The sequence below is a fragment of the Mesoplodon mirus genome (assembly GCF_964341445.2).
Source record: "Mesoplodon mirus genome assembly, chromosome: 1".
NCBI lineage: Eukaryota > Metazoa > Chordata > Mammalia > Artiodactyla > Ziphiidae > Mesoplodon > Mesoplodon mirus.
In genome coordinates, this window is record NC_138976.1 from 43,250,064 (window position 1) to 43,268,670 (window position 18,607).

The 18,607-nt window shown below is 39.3% G+C and overlaps 1 pseudogene across 1 annotated transcript; it reads right to left on the bottom strand.

Annotated features, from left to right (window-relative positions):
• Positions 1–15,157: 15,157 nt before the first annotated feature.
• On the bottom strand, positions 15,158–15,991 carry LOC309806775 (nucleophosmin-like; annotated as a pseudogene). Its single transcript has one exon. The product of its transcript is annotated as a nucleophosmin-like (transcript).
• Between the last annotated feature and the right edge of the window lie 2,616 nt (positions 15,992–18,607).

Consider the following 18,607-nt stretch of genomic DNA (forward strand, 5'->3'; position numbering starts at 1 on the left):
CAAGGCTGTTCTTTTCAGAACCCAGGCCCCTCCCCCACTGGCTTCCTAAATTCTAGAGGAAATGCCACCCCTAGCAGGTATGGAGCGTGCCTACATGCCTTAGCATCCCTCACTGCCCTGCGCAGCAGGCACCTTGCTCACTTCATTTTCAAGAGATTTAAAAAAGGAAACAGATGCTCCCCATGAAGCCTGAATAGCAGCATTTCTATCACTGGTTGTCATGACATGGGCTGACATGGGAGCAGCCTTGGCAACGGGGCTGACAGTTTGATGGGTTTAATTTCGGTGCAGATTTCTGCAAAGAGGCAGCTGCTAGAAATGCACCCCTGGTGGATGGGGAGGCTGAAGGGGAAACAAGCAGGCCGTGGGAATATAATGCTGCAGCTCATCTTGACAGCAGCAGCCCAGTGGGTCTGCCCGTAAGGGCTTTGCCCAGCACCAGCACCGCTGATGGCTGATTTCGGGATCTCAGTGGACCTCATACTCACTCAGCATTCGCCCTGCTCACCACTCTCCCTCTGGAGGGGCCCATCTTTGGTCTCTGTCTGAGAAATGGAGGCAGACATCAAATAAATTACCCTGAGATGAGGCTGGCCGAGGCAGCAGAGGAATCTGCAACCCCTATTCTTGGTCCTTGGTGCCAATCACTCTAAAGCGGAGAGAGAAGACAAAGTAGCATCATTTCCTCTTCCATTCTTAACCCCACTTGGTGTCCTAGCATGAGGTACCAGTGCATGTGACAGAGGATTTATTGACAAGGAAAGCAAAATGAGGCAGGATTCCTTCCTCCCAGCTCTGTGCTTCTATTCCCTTGTACCCTCTCCCACCAGGGTCTGTGAGGTCTAACTTGGCAACAGATGGAATCAACCAACCATCCACTACCCTTCTCTCTTCCACACTCTGGCATCCTATTTTGTTCCCTCTGAGCCTTGAGGATTGGGAAGCCCATGAACTACCATCATATATTCATTCCACCAACTAGATACACCCTGCTACATGCTGGAGCCCCCAAGCTGAATGATGCATGCTTCCAGCCTTTCAGGATCTGAACATCTGGTAGGGAAGACTGAAATGCAAAGAAGTACTCTTAGGAAATACAAATTAAAGACCAGTTTGTGATGCCATTTGACACACCCCAGATTAGTAACATCTAGAAAGTCTGAACATAGTAAGTGCTGTTGAGGGTGTAAAGCAACCTCTCTCATACCCTGCTGGTGAGAGGGTAAATTAATACAAGTACTTGGAAAATCATTTCATATTATTTAATAAATGGGAAGATGAATATATGCTATGTCTGGGCAAGTCTATGATTAAGTATGTACCCAGGAGATATTCTTGTGCACATACTCACAGTAGCAATGTTTCAAACAGCAAAACACTGGAGACAATCCAAATGCCTATTAAGAGTAGCATGAATAAAACCATTTTGGAACATTATTCAGCAGTGAAAGTTAATGCACTACTCCTACACACATCAGCATGCATGAGTGTTACTAACAAACTGTAGAACAAGAAAAGCAAGTCACAGAAGAATATATTGAACATGACTTTAGATAAAGGTCAAACATGGACAGAATTAAGCTACATACATAATAAATGTATTTTTAAAAACAGCAAGGGAATGATAACCACAAAACACAGGACAGTGCTTACCTCTGGAGTGGGTGGGGTTCAGAGGGGCACAGTCATAAATGAGTTCATGGCTGAGCCTTTGCACAAGCCTACTTCTGGAATGTTCATGATATCCACATGGAGATTTCCCTCATTAAAAAATAGTTTTATGCAGCTGCTTCCAACTAGCTATCTATTTTACAATTGGTAGTGTGTATATGTCAATGATATTCTCTCACTTCATCCCAGCTTACCCTTACCCCTCCTCGTGTCTTCAAGTGCATTCTCTACCTCTGCCCCTAGGTTCATCAGAACCATTTTTTTTTTCTTTTTAGAGTCCATATATATGTGTTAGCATACGGTATTTGTTTTTCTCTTTCTGACTTACTTCACTCTATATGACAGACACTAGGTCCATCCACCTCACTACAGATAACTCAATTTCATTTCCTTTTATGGTTGGATAATAGTCCATTGTATATGTGTGCCACATCTTCTTCTTTTTTTTTTAACATGTTTATTGGAGTATAATTGCTTTACAATGGTATGTTAGTTTCTGCTTTATAACAAAGTGAATCAGCTATACATATACATATATCCTCATATCTCTTCCCTCTTGCGTCTCCCTCACTCCCACCCTCCCTATCCCACCCCTCTAGGTGGTCACAAAGCACTGAGCTGGTCTCCCTGTGCTATGCGACTGCTTCCCACTAGCTATCAGTTTTACATTTGGTAGTGTATATATGTCCATGCCGCTATCTCACTGTCCCAGCTTACCCTTCCCCCTCCCTGTGTCCTCAAGCCCATCTGCATCTTTATTCCTGTTCTGCCCCTAGGTTCTTCATGACCATTTTTTTTTTTAGATTCCATATATATGTGTTAGCATACGGTATTTGTTTTCCTCTTTCTGACTTACTTCACTCTGTATGACAGACTCTAGGTCCATCCAACTCACTACAAATAAATCAATTTCGCTTCTTTTTATGGCTGAGTAATATTCCATTGTATATATGTGCCACATCTTCTTTATCCATTCATCTGTCAATGGACACTTAGGTTGCTTCCATGTCCTGGCTATTGTAAATAGAGCTGCAATGAACACCGTGGTACATGACTTTTTTTGAATATGGTTTTCTCAGGGTATATGCCCAGTAGTGGGATTGCTGGGTTATATGGCAGTTCTATTTTTAGTTTTTTAAGGAACTTCCATACTGTTCTCCATAGTGGCTGTATCAATTTACATTCCCATGAAAAGTGCAAGAGGGTTCCCTTTTCTTGACACCCTCTCCAGAATTTGTTGTTTGTAGGTTTTTTGATGATGACCATTCTGACTGGTGTGAGATGATATCTCATTGTAGTTTTGATTTGCATTTCTCTAATGATTAATGATGTTGAGCATTCTTTCATGTGTTTGTTGGCAATCTGTATATCTTCTTTGGAGAATGTCTATTTAGGTTTTCTGCCCATTTTTGGATTGGGTTGTTTGTTTTTTTGTTATTGAACTGCATGAGCTGCTTGTAAATTTTGGAGATTAATCCTTTGTCAGTTGCTTCATTTGCAAATATTTTCTCCCATTCTGAGGGTTGACTTTTCATCTTGTTTATGGTTTCCTTTGCTGTGCAAAAGCATTTAGGTTTCATTAGGTCCCATTTGTTTATTTATTTATTTATTTATTTATTTATTTATTTATTTTTTTTGCTGTACGCGGGCCTCTCACTGCTGTGGCCTCTCCCGTTGCGGAGCACAGGCTCCGGACACACAGGCTCCGCGGCCGTGGCTCGCGGGCCCAGCCGCTCCGCGGCACGTGGGATCCTCCGGGACCGGGGCACGAACCCGTGTCCCCCGCATCGGCAGGCGGACCCCCAACCACTGCGCCACCAGGGAAGCCCTGTTTATTTATTTTTAAATTTCCATTTCTCTAGGAGGTGGGTCAAAAAGGATCTTGCTGTTATTTATGTCATGGAGTGTTCTGCCTATGTGTTCCTCTAAGAGTTTTATAGTGTTTGGCCTTACATTTAGGTCTTTAATCCATTTTGAGTTTATTTTTGTGTATGGTGTTAGGGAGTGTTCTAATTTCATTCTTTTACATGTAACTGTCCAGTTTTCCCAGCACCATTTATTGAAGAGGCTGTCTTTTCTCCATTGTATATTCCTGCCTCCTTTATCAAAAATAAGGTGACCATATGTGCATGGGTTTATTTCTGGGCTTGCTATCCTGTTCCATTGATCTATATTTCTGTTTTTGTGGCAGTACCATACTCTCTTGATTACTGTAGCTTTGTAGTATAGTCTGAAGTCAGGGAGCCTGATTCCTCCAGCTCCGATTTTTGTTCTCAAGATTGCTTTGGCTATTCGGGGTCTTTTGTTTTTCCATACAAATTGTGAAAATTTTTGTTTTAGTTCTGTGAAAAATGCGAGTGGTAGTTTCATAGGGATTGCATTGAATCTGTAGATTGCTTTGGGTAGTAGAGTCATTTTCACAATGTTGATTCTTCCAATCCAAGAACATGGTCTATATCGCCATTTGTTTGTATCATGTTTAATTTCTTTCATCAGTATCTTATAGTTTTGTGCATACAGGTCTTTTGTCTCCTTAGGTAGGTTTAATCCTAGGTATTTTATTCTTTTTGTTGCAATGGTAAATGGGAGTGTTTCCTTAACTTCACATTCAGATATTTCATCATTAGTGTATAGGAATGCAAGAGATTTCTGTGCATTAATTTTGTATCCTGCTACTTTACCAAATTCATTGATTAGTTCTAGTAGTTTTCTGGTAGCGTCTTTAGGATTCTCTATGTATAGTATCATGTCATCTGCAAACAATGACAGCTTTATTTCTTCTTTTCCGATTTGGATTCTTTTTATTTCTTTTTCTTCTCTGATTGCTGTGGCTAGAACTTCCAAAACAATGTTGAATAATAGTGGTGAGAGTGGGCAACCTTGTCTTGTTCCTGATCTTAGTGGAAATGCTTTCAGTTTTTCACCATTGAGGATGATGTTGGCTGTGAGTTTGTCATATATGGTCTTTATTATGTTGAGGTAAGTTCCCTTTATGCCTACTTCTGGAGGGTTTTTATCATAAATAGGTGTTGAATTTTGTTGATAGATTTTTCTGCTACTATTGAGATGATCATATGGTTTCTATTCTTCAATATGTTAATATGCCGTATCACATTGATTGATTTGCATATATTGAAGAATTCTTGCATTCCTGGGATACACCCCAATTGATCATGGTGTATGATCTTTTTAGTGTGCTGTTGGATTCTGTTTGCTAGTATTTTGTTGAGTATTTTTCCATCTATATTCTTCAGTGATATTGGCCTGTAGTTTTCTTTCTTTGTGACATATTTGTCTGGTTTTGGTATCAGGGTGATGGTGGCCTCATAGAATCAGTTTTGGAGTGTTCCTCCCTCTGTTATATTTTGGAGGACTTTGAGAAGGATAGGTGTTAGCTCTTCTCTAAATGTTTGATAGAATTCACCTGTGAAGCCATCTGGTCCTGCGCTTTTGTTTTTTGGAAGATTTTTAATCAGTTTCAATTTCAGTGCTTGTGATTAGTCTGTTTCTATTTTCTATTTCTTCCTGGTTCAGTCTCGGAAGGTTGTGCTTTTCTAAGAATTTGTCCATTTCTTCCAGGTTGTCTATTTTATTGGCATATAGTTGCTTGTAGTAATCTCTCATGATCCTTTGTATTTCTGCAGTGTCAGTTATTACTTCTCTTTTTTCATTTCTAATTCTATTGATTTGAGTCTTCTCCCTTTTTTTCTTGATGAGTCTGGCTAATGGTTTATCAATTTTGTTTATCTTCTCAAAGAACCAGCTTTTAGTTTTATAGATCTTTGCTATTGTTTCCTTCATTTCTTTTTATTTATTTCTGATCTGATCTTTATGATTTCTTTCCTTCTGCTAACTTTGGGGTTTTTTTGTTCTTCTTTCTCTAATTGCTTTAGGTGCAAAGTTAGGTTGTTTCTTTGAGATGTTTCTTGTTTCTTAAGGTAGGATTTTATTGCTCTAAACTTCCCTCTTAGAACTGCTTTTGCTGCATCCCATTGGTTTTGGGTTGCCGTGTTTTCATTGTCATTTGTTTCTATGTATTTTTTGATTCCCTCTTTCATTTCCTCAGTGATCTCTTGGTCACTAAGTAGTGTATTGTTTAGCCTCCATGTGTTTGTATTTTTTACAGATATTTTCCTGTAATTGATATCTAGTCTCATAGTGTTCTTGTCGGAAAAGATACTTGATATGATTTCAGTTTTCTTAAATTTACCAAGGTTTGATTTGTGACCCAAGGTATGATCTATCCTGGAGAATGTTCCATGAGCACTTGAGAAAAAAGTGTATTCTGTTGTTTTGAATGGAATGTCCTATAAATATCAATTAAGTCCATCTTGTTTAATGTATCATTTAAAGCTTGTGTTTACTTATTTATTTTCATTTTGGATGATCTGTCCATTGGTGAAAGTGGGGTGTTAAAGTCCCCTACTATGATTGTGTTACTATCGACTTCTGCATTTATGGCTGTTAGTATTTGCCTTATGTATTGAGGTGCTCCTATGTTGGGTGCATAAATATTTACAATTGTTATATCTTCTTCTTGGATTGATCCCTTGATCGTTATGTAGTTTCCTTCTTTGTCTCTTGTAATTGTCTTTATTTTAAAGTCTATTTTGTCTGATATGAGAAGTGCTACTCCAGCTTTCTTTTGATATCCATTTGCATGGCATATCTTTTTCCATTCCCTCACTTTCAGTCTGTGTGTGTCCCTAGTTCTGAAGTGGGTCTCTTGTAGACAGTATATGTATGGGTCTTGTTTTTGTATCCATTCAGCCAGTCTATGTCTTTTGGTTGGAGCATTTAATCCATTTACATTTAAGGTAATTATCGATATGTATGTTCCTATTACCATTTTCTTAATTGCTTTGGGTTTGTTATTGTAGGTCTTTTCCTTCTCTTGTGTTTCCTGCCTAGAGATGTTCCTTTAGCATTTGTTGTAAAGCTGGTTTGTTGGTGCTGAATTATCTTAGCTTTTGCTTGTCTGTAGAGGTTTTAATTTCTCCGTCGCATCTTAGTGAGATCCTTGCTGGGTAGAGTAATCTCAGTTGTAGTTTTTTTCCTTTCATCACTTTAAATATGTCCTGCCACTGCCTTCTGGCTTGCAGAGTTTCTGCTGAAAAATCAGCTGTTAACCTTATGGGGATTCCCTAGTATGTTATTTGTTGTTTTTCCCTTGCTGCTTTTAGTATTTTTTCTTTGTATTTAATTTTTGACAGTTTGATTACTATGTGTCTTGGCGTATTTCTCCTTGGATTTATCCTGTATGGGACTCTCTGCTCTTCCTGGACTTGATTAACTATTTCCTTTCCCATATTGGGGAAGTTTTCAACTATAATCACTTCAAATATTGTCTCAGTCCCTTTCTCTTTCTTTTCTTCTTTCTGTTCTTCTTCTGGGGCCCCTATAATTCGAATGTTGGTGCATTTAATGTTGTCCCAGAGGTCTCTGAGACTGTCCTCAGTTCTTTTCATTCTTTTTTCTTTATTCTGCTCTTCAGTAGTTATTTCCACTATTTTATCTTCCAGGTCACTTATCTGTTCCTCTGCCTCAGTTATTCTGCTACTGATTCCTTCTAGAGAATTTTTAATTTCATTTATTGTGTTGTTCATCATTGTCTGTTTGTTCTTTAGTTCTTCTTGGTCCTTGTTAAACATTTCTTGTATTTTCTCCATTCTATTTCCAAGATTTTTGATCATCTTTACTCTCATTATTCTGAATTATTTTTCAGGGAGACTGCCTATTTCCTCTTCATTTGTTTGGTCTCGTGGGCTTTTACCTTGCTCCTTCATCTGCTGTGTTTTCCTTTGTCTTCTCATTTTGCTTAATTTACTGTGTTTGGGGCCTCCTTTTTGTAGGCTGCAGGTTCATAGTTCCTGTTGTTTTTGGTGTCTGCCCCCAGTGGCTAAGGTTGGTTCAGTGAGTTCTATAGGCCACATCTTATTTATCCATTCATCTGTCGATGGACACTTAGGTTGCTTCCATGTCCTGGCTATTGTTAATTGTCCTTCTATGAACATTGCGGTACATGCCTCTTTTTGAATTTTGGTTTTCTATGGGTATATGCCCAGTAGTGGGATTGCCAGGTCATAGGGTAGTTCAGGGAGATCAGCTTGGTGCTTTGTGTCCCCCTAGAGGGGTGGGATAGGGAGGGTGGGAGGGAGACACAAGAGGGAGGGGATATGGTGATATATGTATATGTATAGCTGATTCACTTTTTAATACAGCAGAAACTAACACAACATTGTAAAGTAATTATACTCCAATAAAGATGTTGAAAAATGTTTTATTGAAACATAATTGAAATAAAATGAGCTGCACATATTTAACAATTACAATTTGATATTTTTGATATATTTTTCAAACTTGTTTTGGCTATTCTAACTCCTTTGCATTTCTGTACAAATTTTAGTTTTAAATGCTTGAGGATTGAGCACATGTTAATGTTTCTTTCATAGGGTGCTTCCAAGTGCAATGATGTTTATTTGGTGAGAGAGGCGGTGGTGCAAAAGAGGAAGCAGAGGATCCCAGTGCTAAGTAGGTATGAGGACCTGGTGCCCGATGCCATCAATCAAAGGAGGGACAAATTCCCTGCCCTCCTGAGCCAGCACGGCAGTGGTGTCCATCCACAAAACATTGGGAAACTCTCTATGCATCCCTAGGCACTGAATGGCACCGTTGTCCTGAATATTATCCTAAACATTCTCTCTGTTGGCCTCTTTGAGGATGTGGTGGTGACAATACACTGAGAGTCAGACAGAGCCAGATAGGGGACCCCAGTCTGTACTTCTAGATTCTTGAGTAGCTTCTTCATGGCTCTGTCTCTTGTGAGAACATTATGAAAAATGAAGTCAAAAGCAATTGATCTGCTAGTGTGAGAGACCCCTTTGATTCAACTTCTCTCTGCCTCAGCCAGAGTCATTAGTGAACAAGATGAAGGTTATGGTTCCTCTCTTGCCCTCAAATGCATGTATGCAGTCATGCACTGTGTGTCAGAGAACCCAGGAAGGCAGCTGTGGGGTATACGTGTCATCTTTTGGGTGGCTAACTAACATCCAAATCCCTCTCTTCCTTTAATACCCTTTAATACCCTGATTTCCTAACAAATGCTGGAGAGGGTAAGGAGAAAAGGGAACATTCCTACATTGTTGGTGGGAATGTAAATTGGTGTAACCATTATGGAGAATAGTATGGAGGTTCCTTAAAAAACTAAATATGGAGTTGCCATATTATCCAGCAATCCCACTCCTGGGCATATATCCAGAGATCCATGCACCTCAATGTTCATAGCAGCACTATTCACAATAGCCAAGACATGGAAACAACCAAAATGTCCATGGACAGATGAATGGATAAAGAAGATGTGGTATATATACACAGTGGAATACTACTCAGCCATAAAAAAGAATGAAATAATGCCATTTGCAGCAACATGGGTGGACCTAGAGATTATCACACTAAGTGAAATAAGTCAGACAGAGAAAGAAAATACCATATGGTATCACTAATATGTGGAATCTAAAATATGACACAAATGAACTTATTTATGAAACAAAAACAGACTCACAGACATAGGAAACAAACTTATGCTTGCCAAAGGACACAGGGTGGGAGGGATAAATTAGAAGTTTGGGATTAGCAGATACACACTACTTTATATAAAATAGGTAAAAAAACAAGGTCCTACTGTATAGCACAGGGAACTATATTCTACATCCTGTAATAAACCAAAATGGAAAAGAATATGAAAAAGAATATGTATGTATATGTATAACCAAATTTCTTTGCTGTACACCAGAAACTAATACAATGTAGTAAATCAACTATATACTTTAAAAAAGAAAGAAAGAAAAAAGTAACCTGATCTCCTACTGGAGCAACTCACTACTATGTGTCATCTTGGTGGTGGGCAATTCCTGGTGACAACTACTCCCTTAGCTTACCTCCATGAAAGTCAACAGAGGCCAGATTCTTTCTCTACTTTGTTGGAGAGCCTGGGGACACAAGCATATGACCTAAGCTTGACCTGGAGGACGCGGGTTCCTGGGACATTGGATCTGGAGCAAATGAAGCCAAGATGAAGAGAAGTGTGAGGCGAGAACCTGAGCTGTGGCAGAGGCTGGGGCAGGCCTGTCTATTCATGCATGGTCACATTTTGGTGTCCCTTACGCAGTGCTTGCTGCATAGAGGATGCTCAGTGAATGTTAAATGAATCATTGCATAGATAATAATACTGTCAGCAGATCCCATTTCTCCAAAACAAAAACACTGTCTAGAGTCGCAGACTTGTCAAGCTGGAACAGAGCTTTGTTTTTCATTCTCATCTAATTCAAACCCTTCATTTTGCTGGTAAGTAAAGAGATACCCAGGAAGTCCAAGGGGCGTGGCCAAAATTGCAACCCTACAACTGTTCCCCAGGTACAGGCAGAGCTGGGCTCTAAATATTCAGACTCCCAGTTCATTTTTCTTTCAGCTACTCTATCTCCAAGACTTTAAAACTATATTTAGATATTGCCTATTTAACTAGCATACCCAGACATAAACATATTTATAGCAGAATCATTGAAAATGGTGCCAGTGGAGGGCAGTCTTGATACCAGATGAGGTTCAGAGAAGAGTGGCTCAAGATATTAATTAATAGGACTCGAGCTGGTTATTAGTCTAGGTGGGTTATATTTAGCATGAGCTACAGGATCCCAAAGCATCTTCACTTTATTCATTTTCAGATCAGAGTGTGTTATAAGTTGACTTTCCTGAGTCACTTAAGGGGGCCTCCTGAAACTGGCCAACACCTTGACTCTTTCGATGAGACCACTGGGTTTGTGGGTTCAGGATGAGCTTCTAGAATCTAGAACACAAGTATGGCAGTTTTCTAAAGACATATACGCTGAATGCAGATTTGCTTCAGCAGATGTAGCCTGTATGAAAAAGGCTTTATAGTTGGTTGTTAAGCAAACAGCCTAGTGGCCAAATGTCCATATTTGTTACGAGGCAAATAGGATAAAAGCTTTAGAAATGTCCAAGACTGTATTTACCCAAAAGTGTTGTCATCGGTCTTAAACAAATTGTATTGTGTTAAATCTCCGTGAACTTTGTAGCAGCTTCTTTTTGAGTTTGGTATTGATTAGGGAAGGTAAAATCAACTGTGAGAGAACAGGCCCTGGAATCTGCACACAGGTATCCTCAGTGTGAGCATCTGAATTTGAGTCCTTCCAAATATAGACCCGGAGACAAGGAATTGGGTCCAAGTGGTTTATTTGTGAGATGGAATGAAGGAGAGGGGAGAGAGAGACAGGAAGGAAGGAAGAGTCAATAAAAGGTGTGACCATAGGCAGATTACTGCTGTGGGCAACCGAGGTTCAATCCTGCTGGGGGGTCCTTTGAGAGATGGTGCAGATTACACCTCAAGTTCATCCCACCGCCTGGGAGGAAGATGCTGAAAGATGGAAGATGCCGTAACCATCAGCTCTTGCACTTCCTTGCTTGAAGGTTGCTCCTCAGGGGGTCAACTTTCTGGCATTCGGCCTGAAGGTGACCTCTGAGGTTGGCCAATCCTGGAGGTAGGGAACCAATGGCCTATGCTACACTAAGGAAATACTATTCCAGTGACTTGGAGAACATAGGATCCTTGTATAGCACTTTACAATTCTCCTTTTCTTTAAACATCACCATGACGACCACCACAAAATAGAACACCTAAAGTTAGGAATAATTTAAAATTTCAGGGAACATGGACTATACAGGAGATTTGTATTTCCATTCAAAAAGAAAGCTTTACAGGAAAAATTCGATACTCTAAGTTGATTCTGGCTCTTTATAGTCCATATATGTGCTATTAGTATTGATTTCTCTCTCTCAACATCTTGCATAATTATAGTACAATATCAAAACCAGGAAAGTGATATTGATGATATTGACACAATCCAGGTACCTTATTTGGATTTTACCAGTTTTACATGCACTCATCTGTGTATAGCTAGTCCTATGTAATTTTATCAGCTGGGTAGATGTGTGTGACCACCACCACATTGAAGGTACGAGACAGTTCCATTCCAAATATCCCTTTATAGCCACAACAACGTCCTTCTCCTCCCCCTCCCCACTGGCAACCCTTAATTGCTGTTGTCAATGCTGGCAACCCTTAATCTGTTGTCCATCTCTATAATTTCGTCCTTTCGAGAATGTTGTATAAAAGGAATCATACAGGCCTAGAATGGAAAAGAATATGAATCACTTTGCTGTACACCTGAAACTAACACAATATTATAAATCAACTATAGTCCAATAAAAAGTTTTTTAAAAAAAGGAATCATACCGGTGTAACCTTTGAGATTTTTTCTCACTCAGTATATCTCCCTTCAGATCCATCCAAGTTGTCATGTGCATCAATAGTTTGTTCTTTTTTATTGCAGAGTAGTATTTCATGGTTTGGATATTTCACAGTCTCTAGCCATTTACCCGTTGAAGGACACTTCAGTTGGTTCTCATTTTGGGACACTGTGGATAAAGCTGCTCTGACCTTTCGTGTACAGGTTTTGTGTGAACGTCAGTTTCCACTTCTCTGGCATAAGTGCCCAAGAGTGCACTAGTCAGGCCGTGTTAAGTGCAGGTTTAGTTTTGTGAGAAACTGCCTCACCCTTTTGCAGAGTGGCTGTGCCATTGCACATTCCCACCAATGATGTACAGATGAGATGAGTGGTCCACACCCTCTCCAGTATGCAGAGTTAGTATTGATCTCTTTTGTCTTGGATCAGGGGGTCAGGAGAGTCCTACTTTGGTTTGAGAACAGTGTTGTGTTTGCAGACTTTACAGGAAATTAGGCCAATTCTTGGACCACCTAGGTGATATCTCTTATCATTCTTGCTCTTCTGTTTTCTGACTGCCTCTCTTTTTACTTTGAAATAACAACATGTGATAAGTTGTAATAAATCAAAGCATTTCCAATGACTAACTTTCCTCAGGTTAAAAAAAATAATAGATCCATCCACAGTCTGCAGAGGTAAATAAGTGACTCCCATGTAGCCTGAATCAATGTGGGATGGATGGAACAGGGGAGAAAAATGAAGGACGGAGAGAACAGAGGAGAAGGACCATCTATTATCATAGGACATAATGAATATGGAATTGTTGAGAAGTAGGCTGAATATCTTCGGTATACACAGCAACAAAGAGAAATATATTTGTAGTGATACTGGGCTGTGAGCTACTTTAAGGGGCATTGGCTGATTATAGATAGTTAAAGGATTTGTTACAGTAACACAATTTGGGTTAAAGAGGACATGAAAGCCCATCAGTTTAGATTCACCTTAGAAATGATGCCATAGTTTTAGAAATGATGTAACTGATGCATGAAGCAATTAAACTGCTTGTCCGGAGTCACTCAGGGAGCTGACTGCAGACAGGGGCCAGAGCCCTACAGGGTGTGGGGTTGCAGTATGCTTCCTATACAACAGTGTGAGGTGATGCATTTTTTCTTTTTAACATCTTTTTGGAGTACAATTGCTTTACAATGTTGTGTTAGTTTCTTCTGTACAACAAACTAAATCAGCTATATGTATACATATATCCCCATATCCCCTCCATCTTGTGTCTCCCTCCCACCCTCCCTATCCCACCCCTCTAGGTGGTCACAAAGCACCGAGCTGATCTCCCTGTGCTATGCAGCTGCTTCCCACTAGCTATCTATTATACATTTGGTAGTGTATATATGTCAATGCTACCTTGACCTGTGTCAGGCATTTTCATACCCTACCAGGGCATGCCCTGCTTTCCTGGGCACACCACTGCTCTGGGTTGGAGGCTTCTAAGTTGTTCCATTTTGCTTTACACACCTATCAGACTCTAGAGAATGGGAACAGAACAATGGAGTGACGTTGACAAAGATCCCCTTGTTCTCAGAGATGTCTGAAGGCTCAGAAGTAAAAAGAAGGGCTGGCCGTTTAAAAAAAACAGATTAGCTAGAGCAGGTTTTTAAAATAGCAAGACTTAAAGTGATTCAATGTTAATTGAATATTGAGTAAGGATGAGGTAGGGAGTTAATTGAATGAGTGAGCTTGAGGTTTTGGATAATTTTTTCATGATGTGAAGGAAATTATTACAGAGTTGGATGCAGATCATGGCAGAGAGAGAGAGGTAGCATGATCTTTGGAAGCAGTAAATGAAAGCCATTTAGTTTGGTGGGAGACACAAGCTTGTTGGACTGTTGATTTTTCCTCTAAGCTAGTAAAATTCTGCTTAAAAAACCTTTTTTTTATTATAAAAAGTTACATGCTATTTGAAAATAATGTAGAAACCATGAAAAAGCAAAAAGAACAAAATAAATATCATTCGTGATCTCATTAGAGATACACACAATTGACATTTTAGTTATATCCTTTTAGTCTTTTTCAATGAATATATATCAGTTATGTATTTATACATGTACTAAATGCTTTTAAATAATGGATCATATTGTTTAGTAACCTACCTTAAAACTTAACAGTCCATAAACACCTTTCCAATGTAATTTTAAACCACTGCCTAGTATTCTATTGTATAGGTGTTCTTTGGTTGATATTCCCAACATTATATCCCTCTTACAAACAACCCTGTGATGGGTGTTATAGCTTCATTTTTGTATTTATGCACAATTATTTCCTTAGGTTAAGTTTGGAATTCCAATGTCAAATGAAATGTAAATTTTAGGACTTTCAATTCCTAGTGCAAAATTATAAACCTGGAAAAAACTGTATCAATTGCTATTCCCAGCCACAGTTTATAGGGTTCCCCACATTCTTCTCCAAAATGGGTTCCATTATTTCTTTTTAAATTGCCAATTTGATACATGAAAAATTATATATATTTACATTTTTTATTTCTTTGATTACTAAGGGCATTATACTTTAAAAAAACTCCAAATATTTGGGTTCTGTGTTTGTAAATTATCTGAACATGTCCTTTGAGTATTATTTTTTCTATTGGGGTGCTCATGTTTTTCTCATTAATTTTTTTAAAATTTCAATTAGATTAAAACTTCAAATTTTTTTAAAAAAATATATTTATTTATTTTTATTTTTGGCTGTGTTGGGTCTTCGTTTCTATGCGAGGGCTTTCTCTAGTTGTGGCGAGTGGGGGCCACTCTTCATTGCAGTGCACAGGCCTCTCACTGCCATGGCCTTTCTTGTTGCAGAGTACAGGCTCCAGACACGCAGGCTCAGTAGTTGTGGCTCATGGGCCCAGTTGCTCCGCGGCATGTGGGATCTTCCCAGACCAGGGCTCGAACCCGTGTCCCCTGCATTGGCAGGCAGATTCTCAACCACTGTGCCACCAGGGAAGCCCTAAAACTTCAATTTAAAAAATAAAATTAAATAAAACAATTCTTCCCCCAAAACAGAGATTAGTAAAAATAAAGATGTCATTATCCCACTCAAAAAAAAAAAAAAAAAAAAGGACAGCCAGATATCTACTGTTATAAAAATGAGATTAGATGGAAAACTTTAACAAACTGTTTAAGCTATTTTCTTAAAAGAGACTTCTTCCACACCTAGAGATCTTGAATAGCCTCCTGGTCAGTCATCCAGAAGAAATTCTTCATATAATTGATGAACTTGGCTTCCACTTCGGGAAGAGAACCACTCTTTTCTATAATTGCTTGCATTCTTGCTTTAATGTCTTCTATAGGACTAGCTCCTTTTGGTGTTTTAGGAGTTTTTCTATGTTTTTTGGATTCTTGACTTTTGATCTTGATGTTTTTGAGTCTTTGTCATTCTGGTTTGGTTTTTGTGCATTTTTGGCTGGAGTATCTCATATGAATTCCTTTACTGGACATTTTTCTTCAGCTTCCTCATTATCTTCATCATCACCATCATCCAGTTCACAGCAAGTGTGACTTTCTTCTGTGGAAGCTTGCCACCATTTCCAAGGGCAGATCACTTTCCAGATATACTTAGGAGTTTCAGCTCCTCTTCATATTCTGACTCTGCATCTTCCCTCACACCAACCAAGTGCTGTCCACTAATATGCATGGGCCCCGAACCACCCTTCAACTCTAAGCCACAGTTGGTGCTATTTCAAATCCCCCAAGGGAAACCATTGGGTATACAGACATTTTCAAATTTGCCAGTGTTCCTCGAATAGGACTGCCTGTGTAATTCATTGCTACTGTTTCAATGATGTGCAATTCATCCTTTGTATCAGCCCTTAAACTGACTGTTCTTAAAGATAACTGGAGTTCATCTTCCATTATTATCCATTTTAAAATGACAATTTTTGTCAGCCCTTGGTTTACAACTGAAAGGATAGTTCTGGGGCCTCAGGGGCTCATGTTCATGTCCATCAAATTGTCCATGGGGTGGTGACTAGTACTTGGGTAAGAGAGAAAGTGGATGGAGATACACGACTACTCTTCTAGGGAACAGCTGTGCAGGAGGGAATCACATTAGGGTTTTTACTGATTTATTTTTTTTCAGAAGTGGTGGCTGAGCACACATGCATTTATTCATCCATTTATCAAATACTGATGGAGCATTATTATGGGTTAAATTGTGTTCCCCAAAAGAGATGTTCGTGTCTGAACCTCCGGTACCTGTGAATGTGACCAATTTAGAAATAAGGTCTTTGCAGGCACAATCAAGTTAAGATGAGGTCATTAGGATAAGCCATAGCCCACTATGAGCAGTGCCCGTATAAGAAGAGGAAAATTAAGACATGCATACAGACACAGAGGGAATATGGTCTGCTGAAGACAGAGGCAGAGACTGGAGTTCTGCTCCCACAAGCCACAGAATGGCAGTGGCTACCAGAAAGTAGAAGAGGAATGGAAGGGTCATCTCCTAGAGGTTTCAGAAGGGACCTGGTCCTGTCAACACCTTGATTTTTTGTTTGTTTTTTTAAAATTAAATTAAATTAATTAATTTATTTTTATACAGCAGGTTCTTATTAGTTATCTATTTTATATGTATTAGTGTATATATGTCAGTCCCAATCTCCCAGTGCATCCCACCACCACCACCACCCCCCACCCCAGGTTCTTACTGACTTTTTATTTACTTTGTGTACATTAAGTACACTCACTCTTTATCTGTTTTCTTTGTTGTCATCATTTTTTTTTCTCTGTTTGTTTTAGGCTTTCAACTTTGTTGATGTACTTTTCTATGTTAGTAATTTTTGTTGCTGTTACTTTTTTTCCATTTATTTGTTTGATTACTTTTAGATTTTAGACAGCTAAATCTATTACTGTTATGATTTCTGTTATTAGTATCATACTTAGAAAGGCCACCCCCATCCTTAGATTATACAATACTTCTCTACATTTTCTTCTAATCCTTTGTCATTTCACTTTAAATCTGAAAAGTCTTATTTCAGGAAACAACTTTAGAATATTACAATCTAATTTAAGTTTGTATACAGCCATTAGGATGGTTACTGACCAACACTGTTATATTTTTACTGTGAATGCATTTGTGTGCATTAGCTCTATACTTGCTAAATGCTGTTATCCACACCTGGGCCTGGGACCCCACTGTGAACATCACCTTTTCATTGCTTGAAAGTCAGGATAGGCCTTGGGATCCACATATACTAAGTAAGAGGGCCATCACTGTAATGTTGGTTGGCAAACTCAAATCCCTTTTTTTTGGCTTCTCAAACACTTAAAATTATGGTCATGTTGTGTTTTCCTTGAGATCTGTGAGAATAGCTGTTATATTTCAGTCATTGGTCAGAGTCCATGGATTGTGAGACAAGCTCTCCTGGAGGATGGTGAAGAGGAGGGAGTGGCCGGCCCTCTCAGGATTCCACGATTCAGCGTCCACACGAAGGTGCTCCTAGCTGGGTGGATTGCAGTTCCGCAGGCACCTCTGAGCACAAACAGCATCATTCCATGCAGCCCAGTTCTGGATGCCTCCAGCTGCAGAATGGATTGTTTCCTACTTTAAAATTAAACTTTGTCTTTTCCTTCTTTTTCTTTTGCAGAACTTCAGATGTGAGAACACATGCCAGTTGTTAGATCAGAGGACTCTTCCTACAGCACAAAAATGTGTGCACTATACCAGATTTGCAAATATACAAAAGATGACACATCTTGTTACTTCTGTTTTTGAGGTTCGTAAGCTCAAGTCTAGTAAAATACTGGTTGCCAGTAGACAGGGGCGTTTTGCAGGTAGGTGACCCAGGTGAGGTGAAATAAGTGGGAAGAGAGAGGCATGAGGAATTCCACGGATTTGGGAAATGCTTCCATTAATATTTTGTATTTGTGTTTTAAATTTTGGGAGTGACTCACAGGCACTGAGGAAAACTAACTGATTAAATTGCCAGTAATGAGGTTGCCTGGCCTCTGTGTTAGCAGATACTCAGCTCATGGGCTGGTATTTAATTGGCTGCTTGGCGGCTGGTGAAAACAATGTGGGTTGAGTCCCACTTTAACAAGTGTTACAGTACTTCAAACTTGTCATATTATATCCAGACGTTATTAAAATTAGGAAGTGATACACCGAATTGTTTGTTTTCCTTATTCACACAAAACAGATGTTCAGGACTCACTTTACTTAGATACAGTAAATTAGGGGCAGATGGGGTGAGTGAAGTAAATACTTTGTCTGTTCTAGAAGGATAAATGTTGTAGCCATTGTCCTGCTCTGGCTGCATTTGAAAACAACAAGTGATATTTTTAATACAATTTGATATTCTTCAAATGCCTAGTTGGAGGCCAGGGGTTATAAAATCAGCTTCTTGAGTAGTGAGAAAGTGCTATGGACAGAATCGTGTCCCCCCCTCCAAATTCATGTGTTGAAGTCCTAACCCCTATGTGATTGTATTTGGAAATAGGACTTTTAGCAGGTAATCAGTGTTAAATGAGGTTGGATCCTTATCTGATAGAATTAGTGGCGTTACAAGAAGAGGGAAGATCTCTCTCTCTCTTTCTCTCTCCCCTTCTCTCCACATGCACACACAGAGGAAAGACCAT